This window comes from Dipodomys ordii, unplaced genomic scaffold (assembly GCF_000151885.1).
Source record: "Dipodomys ordii isolate 6190 unplaced genomic scaffold, Dord_2.0 Scaffold147, whole genome shotgun sequence".
Classification (NCBI taxonomy): Eukaryota; Metazoa; Chordata; class Mammalia; order Rodentia; family Heteromyidae; genus Dipodomys; species Dipodomys ordii.
Window position 1 is genome coordinate 771,623 of NW_012267363.1, and position 6,992 is coordinate 778,614.

Here is a 6,992-nt window from a genome sequence, read left to right on the forward strand (position 1 = left end):
GCGGCCCCTGCCTTCGCGGCGGGCGGCATGCGGCTTCGTTGGGCTCCGGCGCCACCAGCCGCGTCCCGATTCCCGCCTCACGCCCAGGTAGCGAACGAGGATTTTTAGTTCGAAGGCTGGAAGCGGGACCTGGGCGGGAAAACCGGGCTCCCTGCTTTCAGATTGATGGCGTTTTCGGCGCTTGAGATGACTTTTCCTTCACTTAGGGAAACTTTTGGAGCATTGTGTGTGTGTGTGTGGGGGGGGGGGTTCTTGATTGTTCTTCCTCGAGTGTCCAGATTCAAAATTGAGAGAAGGCGCTAAGGCTTTGAAGGTGGGTCCGCTTTGAAGGCGGGTTGGCTGGCTGCGTTGTTTATAGATTTTGAGTCCCTCCCCAATCCTCCCTTTTAATATTTTTTTTTGCGATTGTTTGATTTGGATTGCGTTTTCTTTGCGAAGCGGGTGACTTTGGCTTTATTCATTTGAGGGAATTTGAAGGAATTCATTTGAGGAACTGTTCAGGTCGATTTCATTATGCTCACGATTTATTTTGGTCGCATGTAGTCTCGGTGAAATCGAGTTAATTAAGTTACAAATAAAGTGTTCTCTTGTCCGATAAGCCTAAAGTTATGTTTGTGTATCCCTAAACGTGAATATTTGTGAAAACGTTATAACATCAAGCCTTATGAATGAAAGATTTTAATGCTCTAATGGTAAGCAGATAACAGCATAGCTATAGTAAATTCATATCTAAAGGGAAAAGGATTAATCATGCAATTTTTGAATCAAATTCTTCCCCCTCCCCCCAAAACAATAGTGCAAAAAGAAAAAAGAACCCTACAAACTCACAAGCTTAATTGTAGGATTCTTGATTTAAAAACATGAATTATGGTTAAATTTGCCAATTTCTTTTGTGAACAGGGCAGGAACTTATATTGTAGTTGCTTTAGATTATTTTAGAATGAAAGAAACATGCACCAACTTTTCTTTGTAAAAGGCAAAAAGTCCTGGTAAAAAAGTTGTTCATTTTTGCTAGTTTTTGTTTTTGAGAGACGATGTTTTTCTGTGTAGGTTGGGAAAAGTGTTCACTGGTTCTTTGTGTTCGGAGTTATGTAGGCAAAGGACACTTTGAAGAGAAGACATAGAAGTTATATGGAAAATTTGTAAATGTGTGTTCTGATTTGTAATGGTTTGATACTACTTTCTGCTTGTCTTAAACCATTGTGCATTTCCCCAACATATTTCAAACACCACTTTATAGCTTGTATAGAATGGTATCTACTTGCTCTCTGTTCAAACAAGGTGGTACTTGGAAGGCAGAAATTACGGTCTTCTGGATTACAGGAGGATATTAAATGTACCCCCAGTTTGGGATACATAGCAAGATCCTGTCTTTATTCACTTCATGGAGCTAGTGTAGTTTTAGCCTTTGATGTAGAGGAATTAAGAAGTTAACATATCTCTTACCACTGGAGCCACAGCTCCAAACCTTCTTAGGGGGTTAAAATAGGGATAAAAGTCTTGATGGATTTTCCTATATGGGATCCTGAAATCTCAGCCTCCTTGAGTAGGTAAGATAACAGGTGTGAGCCATGGGCACCTGGTGCTCTTAGTTTTTTGTTTGTTTTTTGTCAGTCATGGGGCTTGAACTCTGGGCTTGGGCACTGTCCCTGCGCTCTTCAGCTCAAAGCTAGCGCTCTACCACTTGAGCCACAGCACCACTTCCGGTTTTCTAGTGGTTTATTGGAGATAAGAGTCTCACGGAGTTTCCTGCCCAGGCTGGCTTTGAACCAGGATCCTCAGATTTCAGCCTCCTGAGTAGCTAGGATTACAGGCGTGAGCCACTGGCGCCTGGCTCTTTGTTTGTTTGTTTTTAATGTGTGCCAGTCTTTGGGCTTGAACGCAGAGCCTAGGTGCTATCCCTGAGCTGAGCTTTTTTTTTTTTCTCAAAGCTAGTTCTCTACCACTTGAGCCACAGCTGTGCTTTTTGCTTTTCCTGCCTGGCTGGTTTCAAACCTTGATCCAGATCTTAGGCTCCTGAGTAGCCAGGATTACAAAGCACCTGGCATCCCAGCTGGTCTGTTTTGCTTGCCTGTCCTGGGGCTTGAACTCAGGGTTGAGGTACTGTCCCTGAGCTTCTTTAGCTCAAGATTAGCCCTCTTACTACTTGAACCACAGTACCACTTCAAGCTTTTTCTGTTTATGTAGTGCTTAAGAATCGAACCCAGGGTTTCATGCATGCTAGGCAAGCACTCTACCACTAAGCCACATTCCCAGTCCTTTTTGTTGGTTTTATAACTATACATCAGCTAGAGAGTAGGAATGCAGGCTTCTGTCTCTGATTATTGGTCCTTCCCATCCAGTTCTGGGCTCACCTATGAACTCAGTAATATAGATCTTTTTTTTTTTTTTTGGTCCGGTCGTGAAGCCTGAACTCTGGGCCTGGGCGCTGTCCCTCAGCTCTTCAGCTCAAGGCTAGCGCTCTACCACTTGAGCCACAGCGCCACTTCCGGCTTTTCTGGTGGTTTATTGGAGATAGGAGTCTCACGGTCTTTCCTGCCCGGGCTGGCTTTGAACCGCGATCCTCAGATCTCAGCCTCCTGAGTAGCTAGGATTACAGGCGTGAGCCACCAGCTCCCGGCCACTTTTTTTTTTTTTTAAGTAGTTATACAACAAGATTTCAATTCAACAAGTCAGACTATGAATACAATGCATCTTTTTTTTGGGGGGGGGGGTTCGGTCGTGGGGCCTGAATTCTGGGCTGGGTACTCTCCCTCAGTTCTTCAGCTCAAGGCTAGCGTTCTACCACTTGAGCCACAGCACCATTTCCGGCTTTTTTCTTTTTGCTTATGTGGTGCTGAGGAATCGAACCCAGGGTCTCATGCATGCAAGGCAAGCACTCTACCACTGAGCTACCTTCCCAGCCCATACAATGCATCTTCATCAATATCCTCCCCTTACATTCATTTTCCCACATCTTTCCCAAATCTATCTATCCATAACATCAAGTTACATAGTTCAACTTATCATGTAATGCACATTGAATATAATGAGTGTATTGGCCCCAGACCTTCCAGGACTATGCCCCTAATCCAATGCCTGTCACCAAGGCAGGGGCAATCCTGGGCCAGCAATCCTAGGCCAGGCACTGGGCTCTGGGATTATTCAGAGGTCCTTGTCTGGTGGGTAGTACCATATCAGGGGTTCATTCTCTCCCTCCCTCTCTCCCTTCCTCCTTCTCTCTCCCCCCCATCCCCCGCTCCCTCTCCCAGTATGCCAGTACTGGTCCTTAAACTCAGGGCCTCTCACTCAAGGCTGGTGCTTCACCACTTGAGGCACGATTCAATTTCTGACTTTTGCTAGCTAACTGAAGATAAAAGTCTCTTGAATTTGTCTACCCCAGGTGACTTCAAACTGGAATCCTTAGCTCTCAGCCTCTTGAGTAGCTAGAATTACAGGAGTCACCTGCTTCAGAGCAGGTGTAGGTGTTCTAAACTGTCTCCCACCTCCAACTCTTTAATATGCTACAACTGACTTGCACTTTCCCAAGGAAATTGATCTTGAATTACAATCCAGCATTAATATACACAAGAACCTACTAACAGGGTACTGAGAGACACCTGGAGGGGTCATCTTGCTGTTACATTTCTAGGACTTGTATTACCTATTCAACAGAGTTTTGACAACAACAAAAAATGTGCTTCAGCCAACATACCCATAGGCAAAGAAAAGAACAGTATAATGTGTTCCACACCTAAACAGAAACTGCTGGGGATTAGTGGAAAGGGAGGGAGGTTTGTGTTACTAATACCCTCTCTTGGGGAGTGGGAGGAATTCCTTAATTCTTTCCTCTTATCCAGTCTGGGCCAGGCAGAATTCCCTAAGGCTACCAGGAGAACATTCACAAGTCTTACCTCTGCACCCATTCTCCAAGATGGAGGAAATTGCTTACCAGCCAAGTAGGGGCCCTGGAAAATATGTAATGGAAATAGTGACACACTGCAACCTTCAAGCTGACCCTACTGCTCCCAAACCACAGAGCCCCAGGGTGACTCTCAAATTCTCAGATTGAGTTTTGATCCTTTCCTGCCCGGGGCCCCATGTGAATAAAAAGTGCTGTGGTTCTCACAGTACTACACTCTGCCACTCCCTGCCAGAATCTCCAGCCAGACCCATTTCCCCCATTTAAAACTTAAGGCTCCCCCTTCCCTCCAGTAGCCTTTTTTTTTTTTTTTTGTCGGTCGTGGGGCTTAAACTCTGGGCCTGGGCGCTGTCCCTCAGCTCTTCAGCTCAAGGCAAGCGCTCTACCACTTGAGCTACAGCACCACTTCTGGGCTGGCTTTGAACCGCGATCCTCAGATCTCAGCCTCCTGAGTAGCTAGGATTACAGGCGTGAGCCACCAGCGCCCGGCTTCCAGTAGCCTTTTTTGTTCTAGAAAATGCAAGTCTTTCATTCATTCACTCATTTGTATTCATACATTCATTCACCCAGCATATACTTCCTAAGTATTCTCTAACTTGGTTCTAAAGCTGATCTAGTATCCCTGTCTTTAGAGAGCTCATAGTCTAGCAGACATCCTGGACCTTGAAAAATGCCTGAGGTGCTGGGAAGGTGGCTCAATGGTAGAGTGCTTGCTTTGCATGCACGAGGCTTGGGTTCGATTCCTCAGCACCACATAAGCAGAAAAAACCAGAAGTGGGGCGAGGCTCAAGTGGTAGAGCGCTGGTCTACAGCTGAAGAGCTGGGGGACAGGGCCCAGGCCCAGAGTTCAGGCCCCACAACTGACCAAAAATTAAAAAAAAGCCTAAACACAAGAGTGTCCAATGGAGGTTTCTGACCTCATTTCAACTGTAATGCATTAAAGCATCTCACTAGACAACAAACTGATGAGTGAGGAAAAGAGGAAGGGTGAGAATGGAGAGACGAAGAAAGAGAGAAATTCAGAGAGAGAAACAAAGAGAGAGTCCTGACTGGGAGACAGGAGCCTTAGGTTATATGTCCATTTTGTTTTCCCTCCCTTCCTTCCTTTCCTTCCTTCCTTCCTTCCTTTCTTTCCTTCCTTCCTTCCTTCCTTTCTTTCCTTCCTTCCTTCCTTCCTCCCCCCTCTCTTTCTTTCTTCCTTTCTTTCTTTCTGTCTGTGCCATTCCTGGAGTTTGAACTCAGGGCATAGGTGGTGTCCCTGAACTTTTGTGCTCAAGGCTAGCACTCTACCATTTGAACCGCAGACCCACTTGTAGCTGTTTTGGTGCTTAATTGTAGATAAGAGTCTCATGGACTTTCCTGCCTGGGATGGCTTCAACTGTGATTCTCAGATCTCAGCCTCCTAAGTAAGCTAGGATTACAGGCGTGAGCCACCAGCACCAACTTGGGTTTCATTTTTATTATCTTTTTTTTTTTTTTTTTGGTTGTGGGGCTTGAACTCTGGGCTTGGGTGCTGTCCCTGTGCTCTTCAGCTCAGGGCAAGTGCTCTACCGCTTGAGCCACAGTACCACTTCCGGTTTTCTAGTTGTTTATTGGAGATAAGAGTCTCACAGACTTTCCTGCCCAGGCTGGCTTTGAACCGTGATCCTCAGATCTCAGCCTCCTGAGTAGCTAGGATTACAGGAGTGAGCCACTGGTGCCTGGCCATTTTTATTATCTTTAAAAGTTTGTGCTACCAGAAGGGAGGCAATGCTGCAGGCTTGCTAGTAAGATAATGAAAGTCAGAAGGCAACCTGAATTGTTCCTAAGCTTTATAAGGAATGGGTAATGATAAAAGACAGAATGCACCGGGCACTGGTGGCTTACTCCTGTAATCCTAACTACTCAGGAGGCTGACATCTGAGGATCACGGTTCAAAGCCAGCCAAAGCAGGAAAGTCTGAGAGACTCTTATCTCCAATAAACCACTCAGAAAACCAAAAGTGGTGCTGTGGCTCAAGAGGTAAAGCACTAGCCTTGAGCTCAAAGAGTGGAGGGACAGTGCCCAGACCCAGAATTCAAGCCCCATAACTGACTAAAAAAAAAAGACAGAATGCTTTCTCTAGAATGTACATTCATTAGTTCATAGGAAGCTAATCCTAGTGAACAGTTGTTTATATAGGTATATGAAATTTGTATGTTATATAATCAAATGTTTCAACACCACTCGAAAATTTCATTTTGTGTTCTAGTATTGTGGCTCAAACCCAGAGTCTTGTACATACTAGGCACATGCTCTACCATGAGCAAGCTGTACCCTCAACCCTTGAAGGTTTTTACTGACATTTTAATATGCCACAAATAAAGACTCTCTCAAAAGTATACAGTTTGGGACAAAGGGTGTAGTTCAGTGGTAAGGGTTCATGTCTAAAAACGAGTTTACAGTTCAGGGTCACAACTGAACACACCTGCATATTCAGCATGTAGCTCAAGCACAGAAAAGGAACAACCTCCCTATGTCCCCTTCTAATAACCCACTGCCCACCAAGTAACTACTGTCCTATTTCTTAGCAGCCAGATTCGTTTAGCTTGTTTTGAACTGCATATAAATACAAACTCTTGCAAGAGATTCATCTCTCTAGTGTGTAATTATAGCCTGTTCTTTCTCATTGCTGTACAATCTACCATTATGTTATTATAACACAATTTATCTATTCAATGATGATGAGTATTGAGTAGTAATTTTGTTTGTTTGCATAATGCATTGTACTGCTATGAATTCTCCAGTTAAAGTATTCTGGTCAGCCGGGTGCTACTGGCTCATCCTAGCCACTCAGAAGGCTGCAATCTGATGTTCATGGTTCAAAGCCAGCCTGGATAGGAAAGTCTGTGAGACTCTTATCTCCAATTAACCACCGAAGAGTCAGAACTACAACTGTGGCTTAAGTGGTAGTGTTAGTCATGAGCAAAAGAAACACAGAGACAGGGCTGGGAAGGTGGCTCAGTGGTAGAGTGCTTGCCTTGCATGCATGAGGCTCTAGGTTCGATTCCTCAGTACCACATAAGCAAAAAAGAAAAAAAGCCGGAAGTGGCGCTGTGGCTCAAGAGGTAGA